General features: G+C 34.6%; 2 protein-coding genes across 11 annotated transcripts in view; one reads left to right on the forward strand and one right to left on the reverse strand.

Annotated features, from left to right (window-relative positions):
* FGF7 (fibroblast growth factor 7) overlaps positions 1–865 on the reverse strand; it is a 59,759-nt gene extending 58,894 nt beyond the window's left edge. Inside the window, exon 1 of one of the 2 annotated variants that reach the window (XM_058737798.1) lies at positions 589–865. The gene's annotated coding sequence lies outside the window, so the exon portion shown is untranslated. The remainder of the gene's footprint in view (positions 1–588) is intronic. The other variant, XM_058737799.1, reaches the window with a different exon arrangement.
* FAM227B (family with sequence similarity 227 member B) overlaps positions 1–12,297 on the forward strand; it is a 199,858-nt gene that overhangs the window by 129,233 nt on the left and 58,328 nt on the right. The gene's annotated exons all lie outside the window — the stretch shown is intronic.

Raw genomic sequence — 12,297 nt, forward strand, 5'->3', positions numbered from 1 at the left:
GACTTCTGTTTGCCATGAGACATTAGGAATAGGGAGGGGAGGCAGGGGAAGATGAAACATTGTATGTATAAATGTTAGTGGGTAAATAGTATTATAACATGCAGTGTAGTTGGTACTGTGAAGGCACATTTAAAACAACTTTCACAGAGGATGTCAACATCTTTATCTCTCTATATGTAGATTTAGAAAAGTTATACATTACTAGAGACAAATCAGAATATGACTGTACCATTTATTCTGATTGCTGTTTGGTAAGAAACATCCTGCAATTAGAGCTATTGATTTAAATTAAGTCCTAAAATTACTACTAACAAAGTATAAACGCTTTCCCTAGATTTGTTTATAGTATGCTTTTATGTTTGTGGTTAATCAATTATTTTCTCTTGAACTACCCACATTTCTCAAGTTAAATGCCAGTATTGTCTGGAGAACTTTATGTAAAGTTCTACAGCGTAATTACTATAGATAATTACAAGGCTCAAAAATCTGGTAACTTTACTTTTTCCCTCAGCACTAAAACAAGAGAAAGAAGTAAACTACTAGAAATCCACTCTGCATTATTTTTAAAAACAAATAGCAGTAACTTACTTGTTCTGTTGATAACAGCTGGATGCACAAGAATTCCATGTCTGTTGTCTGCCTTGTGCAACTTGAGCCTCTCTACTGTAGCTACAAACTATTTCTTAGCTGAGAAATTCTCCAGCAGAATCATAATTGTTTCCATAAATCAACAGGCAAAAGGATTTTCTCTCTGTGTGAGAGCGTGTATGCTTGTGTGTGTGTGTGTGGAGCCTTTTTATTCAGGGCTTTTCGATAAATACCTTTGCTGACCTCATTGGAAGCAATTAAAACTTAACCAGTGAGCTGTTAGTTGAATACAACAGCAAGAATAAAAGAGGCTTATATAGTATTCATTCAATGGTCATGAGAGGGAGCTATGAACATAGTTTATGACTAAATCTACCAGTGGGTACCTACTCTGTAGAAACAGATCTCCGATTCTGAAACAGTTAAAAGGGGAAAAGGAATTTTTTACACCATCTTTACAACGTAGCAGTTGTATATAAGTTGAAAAATATTCCTTTGAACATATATATAAAAGGGATTTTTGCTAGTTAGAAAATCTTTTCCATAGCTTTATGATACATGCATTTCTCCTATTACTTCTTTGTACTCAGAATTTTAGAATAAAACTAATATGTGTTTATTAACTCACATCTTAGTGCTCTGAAACACTGTGTAGCTGAGTCAAGGGCATATCTTTTCATGCAGAGGTATTTGACCATTGTATATGAGTATATTTTTTATGTTTTATATTCCTAGACGGAAACTTAGAACATCTAGTTTCTTATTTGAGCTGAGCCACTAATTACCAGTATGACCTTGGGCAAGTCACTTGGCATTTCTGAGTCTCAGCTACTACATTACTGCATTTGTAAAAATAGTGCATTAGTCTGTGGTGCCCTGTAGTTTTAAAATTCTATGACTTGGACTTATACTAACTACTAATATAAGGAAGAAGATGCATACTTTCAACAATTGTAATTCTTAAAAACTAAAAATAAATAAAATGGTTTTACAATGGTTATCAATGTTTGACTTTTGCCTCAGTAAGAACATTAGCACAATAAATAAGTGTTACTCTAGGGATGAATTATAAGAGCTATAGTTAATGTAAGTTAAGAGAAAGCTATTTTACTTTTCAGCATGAGTTTTCCTCCCCTTTATTTCCTGTTCTGGCCTATAAATATAGTAGTGGCCCAGTATTTTATTAGTTATTTGCTGCAAAACGATTGCATTGTTAATCTAATTCAATATTTAGGAATGTATATTGAAATTCTCTTTCCCATGTTCATACTCCCAGCACGCACGCACACACACACACACACACACACACACACACACACCCCACTTGAAATGCACTACTTTACCACCAGGTGGTGCATGTAGACCAAATAGGAAAAGAAAATTAAGTCCTTTGAGATTATAGTGTATGTAATCTCCTTGCTTTGGGGCAACAAAATCCAGAGCATGGAATAGGTTAAATGTACCAAGTTACTCTTTAGGCATCAGATATTGAAATTTGTAAGTTTATTAGAGCAGAGGAGCATGGAACCTTCTCTAATTGCATCTGTTGAAAAAGCTAGATAAAAATTCTATCATGTATTTCTCCAAATGGAGGAAGAAGAGAAGGAAAGTATGATGTTGCTGTGTTCTGAACCATCCCTCCATAGGCAACAATAAAGAGCAGTCAGTGCCAGAACTCCTGGAACTTGAATATTCCTTCTAAAGTGAAAATTGTTAACAGTCAGTTCACATGTAAGGATTTTCAGAAGCTACTAAATCCATCTGTTCCACACTGACCCTACAGATTTTAAACTAAGAAATCAACAGATTAGAAGTCAAAATTTGCTAATTCAATGCTCAAGACTTAAATAAAAGAGATGGACAGTTTGTTGATAAAGAGTGCTAGGGCCTCCTTAAAATCTGCTAGATAGAATTAACTGTAAAATTGGAAACAAAGTATAAAATTGTGATCTCTTCACTTTACCTTCATTAGATGTTATTGTACTCTGTGATTTGAAAATATAATCCCGGTAGTATTAATGAGTGGCTTAATCTCAACAAGGGAACTGTATTTAAGTCTTTTAAGAAACAGTGCCTGATACTTGCCTAGTTTGATATGGGGATAGAATATGTAAAAAGAATACAGAGGATCTATTTCAACAAATATCATGAAAACATTAACAGCTGTTTTAGTATGATTATTCACCATCTAGTTTTGCTTAAGCAACCTCTGTTATATCCCTATTTCATAAAGAGGTAAATGATAGAAAATAGCTTTTGTTTAATGAATTTTGCATTTCAATAATTTTAAACCCATGTCACATTCATAAGTATGTATAATGTAATCAATAGAAGGGAACATCAATCATTAAATATTTTCATTATTTTACCTTTTTATGTCCTATCCTGTTCCGCATCCTCTTAGCTCCCATTCTTTATCAAAAAGTATAGACAATCATTGTTATTGGTTTCTTGTGTATCTTGTCAGAGTTTTCTATGCATATACAGGCAAGTTAAATACATATGTGTGAATATATATATATATATATATACACATATATATATATATATATTTTTTTTTAACGTTTATTTATTTTTGAGACAGAGAGAGACAGAGCATGAACGGGGGAGGGTCTGAGAGAGAGGGAGACACAGAATCGGAAACAGGCTCCAGGCTCCGAGCCATCAGCCCAGAGCCTGACGCGGGGCTCGAACTCACGGACCGCGAGATCGTGACCTGGCTGAAGTCGGACGCTTAACCGACTGCGCCACCCAGGCGCCCCTACACATATATATTTTTTACTTTTCCCCCTTTTATACAAAAGTAGCATGCCATAGACAATATGTTGCATGTTGCATTTTTTACTTAATAAAAATAGAAAGTCTTCCCATTAGTATTTAGTAAATTTCCTCATTTTGTTTTACAGCTACATAGTACTTCATTAATGGGTATATCACAATGTATTTGTCTAGCCTTCTATTGATAAACATTTAATTTTTTTCCAGTCATTTTCTATTACAAAAAAAAAGCTACAATGAATAAAGTTATAAATGTGTCATTTTTTTACTGTGCAAATATATTTGTAGCATCAATATCCAGAATTTGTCCATATATATAAAATTTAGATAGATATTGCCAACTTAACCCTCCACAGAAGTTGTACTAATTTTATAATTCCACTAGCAGTACAGAAGTATGATTCTTGTTCAATATAGTATATTATCAATATAGTATATTAATATAGTATAGTATAGTATAGTATAGTATAGTATATTACTAAGCTGACAGGTAAAATGGCATTCATTATAGTTATCCCTTGGGTTTCTCATCTTATTAAAGGAAATGACTATCATGGACAAGTACTGTAAGGAAAAGCTACAAACACCAATATGGTTTTATTACAGAGAATGAGAAGGACTGTGGTGCATGAAGAGGCTGCAGAGGTAGCCACGGTCCTGTTGGGCTATGTCAGGGAGTTTGATCTTCATCCTAAAAGCAGTAGGAAACCACTATAGTATGTTAAGAAGAGTGACATGAACAGAACCACTCTCCCTGCTCTATTTTGTTTTAACTTCAAATTTGTTTAACTCCTACTAGCATAAGCTTATGTAATATTAAATTATGTTCATTTATCCTATTTTTCTATTCTCCATATTGTCAGAAAGATAGCCAAACTTTGTAAATGGAAAGGAAAGATGTGGGAGAAAAAAGTCATATACATTTCCTGACTTGGATAAAGTCTGAATCCACTTCACAGGGTTCTGCTGAGTGCCTTGAAAGGAAGGGAAGCATCAGAGTGCCTTTGGGAAGCAATCTGGGAAAGTTAGAGTCCTTAGACTGGGGAGATAAAAGTCTATTTGGGGACCAAGCTCCTGTATATCTAGAAACACCATAGCACACGGCAGAAGCAGCAAAGCTCCAGGGAGTAAGGAGAGCAAGGACTGCCTCATGTGTCTAAATAGATGGAGCCATAAGTACCCCTCATAAAGATTTTCCATGTTTCAAAAAGAAATCTGGAAGCAGCAGGAAGCCCATACTTGAAGGAACTGTGTGAACAGAGTCAGTGAACACCCAGAAGTAACTAGAGTAGACAAATGACTCAAAAATCAGAATCCCTTGCCTTGTCCTTGAATCCAACACCATCTTGAGGCAGAAGAGGGGAACCCAGGAACAATAGAGGTTAAGTTTTTTACCTCAATTATTTACTTGGGGCGGGGAGGGGATAACATTCTCAAAGTTAATGCAAGGTTGATTTATAAACATAAATTTATATGTTATTTCTTACATATTTGAGATTATGGTCCAAGATTTGTTTCCATTGCATTCCTCTACAGCTATCATCACACTGTGGATAAACCTTCATCTTTTCTCCTGTCAGTCCCATTGCATAATTTTTTTTTCCATTCCATTAATTTAGGCCCAAATTGGGCCTAAATTGATCCTAAATTTGGATCATGCTGTGTACAACCAACATTACTTACTTCCTTGACCCACTCACTAAACAAATATTTATCAAATAGCTACTTGGTGCCAGATGTTGAGATACAATGGTGAATGTTCTGGAAGTGATCTCTGACCTTACAGAGTATGCATTCCAGTGAGGGAACAAACATAAACATGTATATCTGTCGTGTGAGTAAATGGGAGGTGGACATTAGGATGCAACGAAGATATTCAAGGAGATGGGAGTAAATGGGTAGAGGCTCCTACTTTAAGTAGGAAAGGCCTGTCTAAAGAGATAAATTTTAAGCTTCCTTGAACAGGAATGGCTTCAGGTATGAGCAATGGGAAAAATAGTGATAGATAAATGAAACAAAAGTAGGCAGGGACCAGATCATGAAGAGCTTTGAAGGTCATGGTAGTAGGGGTTTGGGTTTATTCTAAGTGCAATAGGAAGCTGGAGTATAGGTGTGTCTGCTCCAAATCTGATGGACCTGGTCAAAAATAGTGGCTTAAACTCAGGAGTAAAATCTCAGAAGTAATTGAGCAAGCCTGGGGTCCCTATAAATCCTCAGCTTTGTAAACTTTGTGGTTACTCTTGGCATAATGCCCTAACATTTTAAAACTAATTGTACATAAGGGTACAAAGTCTGAGTCATATGTTCAAAATTGTGGTGTGCCTCTGACTCAGCTGTATAAATATCTCAGTTTACAAATGTAACTTGACTCTTTGTGTCTCTTAAGTCTATAAAAATGTATGTTTTATTTAATTCTATATTTATAAAAAGTTCTCTGAAATGCTAATCTAAAGCTAAAGTTCTCAAAAATGTGTTATTAATTTTCCAAATTACTATGCAACTTTAGACCTAGAGAAAGATATCTAGAGTTATTATGAGTTCTTTTTTTTTTAATTTGGAAATTTCTATATAATGAAGTTATATAATTCACTCTTAATTGGCTTGACTCCACTTAAATTAATGCTTAACTTTAGCAAAGAATCAGTCTCCTTGATTCAGTGCTATATATTAGTGCCTAATTTTGACAGCCTAGTGCCATTCTAACAGTTGAAAAGCTGTAAAGCTTTATACTGGGTAGAGAGAGAATTTTTCTTCACCCCTAGGAGAATATCATGAAAGACAACAAGGACCCTGTGCAATTAGGGTTATTACATTCTTTGCTTTAAGTCGTCATTCTTTGGTTCCATATTCTCTGTCTACATAGCAAAACAGGAAAATAAGGGGGAAAACTAGCAACAAAAAATGTTTTTAAATCTTTAATAAATGTTACTGGGTTGCTAACAAAATTGTTTTTTTTTAATTCATTAGCTTTAAAACCATGGCTTTTTAGCACCACATGAACTTTTCAGAAGTAGCAGAAGGAAGCAGAATAAAGATAGTTATGATAGCAAAGAAGGAGAAGAAAGTTATGGAGTTAAACATTTTTAGTATAAAGATGCATCCATGAAAAGCCAGGTATCCATTAAATTACAGATTCTTATAAATCTGGTGGCTAACAAGATAACTCATACTTAAGAGAAGAGGTTAATATTTCTCCTTAGGCTTCTCTTCAAGCTAAACATTCTTGCCATCTTTAAATATTTCTCAAATTTTTCCCTCAATGGTATTTAATATTAACTTAATCATACTTAGTCCAATCCTTATTCATCTAATCACTTCCAAAAGTTATCATTTCTACCACCACAACTTCTTCCAAAACTGTTTCTTCTTATGAATTATCATCTTCATATACTAAGCCAAGTAATTGTTTTTTCTAGTCTTCTTTTCTAATATGAAAACCACTATTCCCAATATCCTCAGTAGTCCTCTATAGTCTTCAAACACTAGGCCCTCTCACTTGATTTAGGGTGAAGGGAGGTATACCTGCTCCCCACTTGTTTTCTTGGTAGGGAAAGGACTAATAGAGAAGAAATACTCCTTACAAATTTTCTCTCTCTCTTTGTCTCTCTTCCTTCTTATATCTTCAGTCTTCATGAGGGACCCAAGAATCATGTAAGCAATAATCAGATATTTCCTTTGAAATTTTCCGTATTGAGCTTTTAATGATACAATAAAATCCTTGATCCTATTTATTCTGTTAACTCAGCAAATTCAAATCATCACTTACCATGTATTTACATAGTATGCAAATATAATAGAGATACACTGTTCAATAAGATAAGCAAAGTCCCTGACTTCATGAAACTCAAATTATGGAGGAAGGGACAGATAATAAGTACATAAAAAGAATTCTGATGATATTAGAGGAAGAAATAAATAGGTTACTATGGTGGCAAATAACACAAATGAAAAGGGAAGAAAGGGCTTGTTGAAATCTGGGCACAAAAGGCTTTTCTGACAAGGTAACATTTAAGCTGAGATCTGATGGATAAGAAGAAATCAGAAGTGGCAGCCCATTCCTGGCAAAGGTAACAGGGAAAACAAAAGTTCTGAGGTGAAAATGAGCTTGGTGTATACTAGAAATTGAAAGGTGACAGTATAAGTGGAGCACAGTGAACAAAGGGAAAGTTGGGTGATATGAGACCAACCAATGTATGTGGGCTTTTGATACCAACAACTGGAATTTTGGGTTCAATTCTAAATATAATGGGTTATAATCAATGAGTCCTGTGATCATTCTGAAAACATGGAGGATGATTTGGAGAATGTCAAAAGTTGAAGTAAGGAGGCCAGTTAAGAGGAGGCTATGTCTGTACTCAGGTTGGAGGTGATGATATAATTTAGACTAGGATGGTGGAGAAGAGAGTGAAGGAAGTGAGCAAATAAATGTTGGAGACAAAGCTCAATGATAGATTATGTGAAAGACAAGGAGCTGGCAACGTTCAATCCCAGTTATCTGACATTTGCAACAGGATAAATAGTGTTTCCATTTTGTGGAACCAAAGAAACCTGGGAGAGTAATGGATGGGAAAATCAGGCAGTTAGAAATTTTAGCTACGAGGAATGCTATAACCCAAAACTCAGTCTGGATCAGAGGGAACTGGACCTCTTACTCCCTTGAAATGAGAACCGGTAAGCATCTTATAAATCAATTACCACAAAAATGTGGAAGTAGAAACAGAATCTCTTTTTAAGGAACTCTGGTGCAAAAGGAAAGCTTTTCTCATGGCAGGCAGTATTAAGTCTGTATTTTGATGAAAATGTTAAGGGTCGTCCTCCCTCTTTTTTCCAATTAAGAATGTCTCTGACACTCAAACTATTGTAGGCCCCATGCAATCAAAACTTGAGTTATGTTATTGTAAAACCCTAAAACAGTTTTATGGTTTGATTTCAGCCATAAATGGGTTTTAAAGTTGTCAAAATATAGGTTAAGGTACTGAGGAAGAAGTTTCTTAATAATAACGTTGGCATTTTTATGGGAATGCAAGCTGGTGTAGCCACTCTGGAAAACAGTATGGAGGTTCCTCAAAAAACTAAAAATAGAACTACCCTACAACCGACTCAGCCATTGCACTACTAAGTATTTACCCAAGGGATACAGGTGTGCTGTTTCGAAGAGACACATGCACCCCCATGTTTATAGCAGTACTATCAACAATAGCCAAAGTATGGAAAGAGCCCAAATGCCCATCGATGGGTGAATGGATAAAGAAGATGTGGTATATATATACAATGGAATATTACTCAGCAATCAAAAAGAATGAAATCTTGCCATTTGCAACTACATGGATGGAACTGGAGGGTATTATGCTAAGTGAAATTAGTCAGAGAAAGGAAAAAATCATATGACTTCACTCATATGAGGACTTTAAGAGACAAAACAGATGAACATAAGGGAAGGGAAACAAAAATAATATAAAAACAGGGAGGGGCACAAAACATAAAGAGACTCATAAATATGGAGAACAAACTGAGGGTTACAGGAGGGGTTGTGGGAGGGGGTATGGGCTAAATGGGTAAGGGACACTAAGGAATCTACTCCTGAAAATCATTGTTGCACTATATGCTAACTAATTTGGATGTAAATTTAAAAATAAATAAATAAATAAAGTTAAGTAGTATTATAAATAAATAAATAAATAAATAAATAAATAAATAAATAAATTATTTACTACAGACTTAACTAAGTTACCACATTAATTACACTAATATCTCACCAAGAAGTAAAAGGTAAGATGACACTAATTTCGTCACAGGACAGCATTACTGCCCATCTCCAATGTACCCACTCTGGAATTTTTTTAAAAGGCTGTTAATGTTAAACTTGGCTTTGTTAATGGCTTTTGAAAATTAAGTACATCCAATTAGGAAAACAGTTACAAATTGTCCTACCATAGGCTTTAAAATCTATGAATGATTTACAGCCAACAGGGAGCAAACACTCGACCAATGAAGACTGATAAAGCTGTAACTTAATGGCTGACTCAAGTGGGAGAAGTATGGAGATAATAGCTTGATTCTTATCTATTTTTCAGTTATATTAATTATAGCAGTCTGTCTAGATGCATGGAAGCAAACAATTTTAGCATCAATCCAGGTATAGATCTGTGTGGAAGCACGAACAGTACCTAGAATAGGTTCAACAACAGATCTTGGCTCATATCTTGTTAACCAGGAAGACCAGGAACACCATCGAAGACCTTCAATGCTAAAAATGAGATATGTAGGCTTAGGTTTTCTCCAATGCAATGTACCATGACTGATGTGATACCAAACTTAAGAATCTAACTGGGGGTTCCACAGATGGTGAAGTTCCAAGAAAAACGATTAGTTACAGCAAAAACTTGTTGGAGAACAAAATATATAGATACTAAATGCCTGGAATCTGTGAAGAGTGAACTGGTTAAATAAATTGAGTTCACATACTGAAATGCAAAAGAGGCACTGAAGCTATGCAAAACATGACTTAAATCAATATTCTACTCTATCACAAAACTTGACCTAGTTTCCTCCAATGATCATTCAACATTAGCATCCCAGACTGCAGAAGGTATAATATTCTCTCATATTATACACCCACACATTAGTGGTTAAGCAAGGCGAGTCTATTACCTTTACCAGCATTCTCAGAACCTACTTCTCTGTCAGTCCTAGGAAGTATATGGCATTCATGCCATACTGATTGTGACCAAGGAGCCCTATTTTGTCTCCTAGGTATCTTACGTCATCTCAAGTGCCAAAGTCATCTTCACATCCCACTTTAACTAGTTCTTTTTGCTTGATTTACTCCAATACATGGCTCCTGAAGCAGTGGATATAATCCTTTCTTCAAGGAAGATAACATGGTGGAACTCAAGGAACAAATAAACCTGACTTGAATCCAATTTCCACCACTGACTAACAATAGGACTTTGAGCAAGGTATTAAACCTTTAAGAGACTCAGTTTTCCCATCTTTAAAGTAGGACTGACCTTATTTGTAGTTTAATGGATTAAATGAGATAATGTAAAATGACTATAAAGTGCTCAACACAGTGCCTGGCGAATAATAAACGCTCAGTAAATCATAGCTTTAAAAATAACATAATGTGGGGCGCCTGGGTGGCGCAGTCGGTTAAGCGTCCGACTTCAGCCAGGTCACGATCTCGCGGTCCGTGAGTTCGAGCCCCGCGTCAGGCTCTGGGCTGATGGCTCGGAGCCTGGAGCCTGTTTCCGATTCTGTGTCTCCCTCTCTCTCTGCCCCTCCCCCGTTCATGCTCTGTCTCTCTCTGTCCCAAAAATAAATAAAAAACGTTGAAAAAAAATTAAAAAAAAAAATAACATAATGTTGGCATTTTTAAAACAAATCAATACTTAGCACCTCTCATTATTTTACCTAAAAGAAAATTGCTTCTATATCCTATATTTCCTTCTTAGAAAAAATATGCTAATAGAGAAATGTTGGACTAGAGTTGTTCAGATAGCATACAGATTACACAATGAAAAGAATATATTAAAAACTAAACTTTCACCGAATGCCAAGAAAAATAGGTTAATTGGGGGAGAAAAAAGGACAACCGTATCATTCATTTGATAGTGCCAGAAGAACAATAAAACAAGACTAATTTCTTTGTAATAGAATTTTTGGCTACGCATGATTATAATTTTGATTTCCTAGCCTAAGTAACTTGGAAGTCAGAAACATTATATCATGAATTTATAAAGGTGCTGAATTAGTGAAAACCCAAAATTATAGTGTATTTTAAAAGAAATGCCAAGTGATATATTTGTAATAAATCAAACTGTTACCTGGCTTAGTTGAATCAATACCAAAAATATGGTGTTTATCAGCTTATCTGCACATGTGAATAGAAAAGTACTAAAAGATACTTGAAAAATGCTTTTTTCTTAAATATTTTTAAATTTCCCATGGTAACTGATTTATCTTATTAATTTGCACTATCTTGGAAATTTCTGCAAGGCAAAAAGATAAATTTCAATCCACATTCAATATGAATGGTAACAAATTTTGAATTAAGGGACTCCAAATGAATGAAGTTTTACCATATTTAAAAGTATTCTAAGATAGGATGTTTTTTTTAAAGATAACATTTTATTATTTTTCCCTTCAATAAATAAAATTAAAGGAAATAATTCTAGTTCTTAGTACAGCTAAGGGGGTAATTAAAGACTAATTCATAAGTGGTAATGAAATTATTTTTAACATACTCCTCCCTTGCTTTGACTGCCTTTTTCGTGCCTTCCATTTCATTTTATTCCATTTAAGATGTTGACATATTGTGGTAATAAGTATACTTTATTTCTAATATAATCAAATGTAAAACCAAGAAGCAAAATCAAAAGCATCAGAAGCGTTGTTGTTTTTACCCCTTGAAAAGCAAGAGAAGGGATGAAAAATAGAAAATTTCTGGATTATTTTGCTATACCCAGAACATGTCATATTTTAAGTTTAAAGGGGGACTTTTTTCTTTTCAAAAAGTGCTTATCTTAGTGCTTAATTTGTTCCCTTTAGACCTAAAAGACAATCTTGTCCTGTTTTTAACTTTCTTAGTTTACAGGTAAATTTAAATTATGCTATTTGTTGGTGAGACCAAATATTTACAGAGATTTAGAAATTTTTTGTACTGTTTGGAATTCTGAAACTGTTCCTTATCCTGTTCATCCTCCTTCCATTTCTGTCTTCACTTTTCTCCTCCACATTTTTTATTCTTTCTTCCCCTCTCTCTTTCTTGCTCATACATTCACACATGCATGCTTTTTCTATCATACTTATGCTTCAAGTTTCTGGAAAACTCCTTAGGTCATCCTCATATTAAATTTCTACTTTTTTATACTTTTTTTTCAATAAAGTTTTGAAAAATACATCTGGTTTATATTCTAATCATACCCCTCT

Source organism: Neofelis nebulosa, chromosome 7 (assembly GCF_028018385.1).
Source record: "Neofelis nebulosa isolate mNeoNeb1 chromosome 7, mNeoNeb1.pri, whole genome shotgun sequence".
In the NCBI taxonomy this organism is placed as follows: domain Eukaryota; kingdom Metazoa; phylum Chordata; class Mammalia; order Carnivora; family Felidae; genus Neofelis; species Neofelis nebulosa.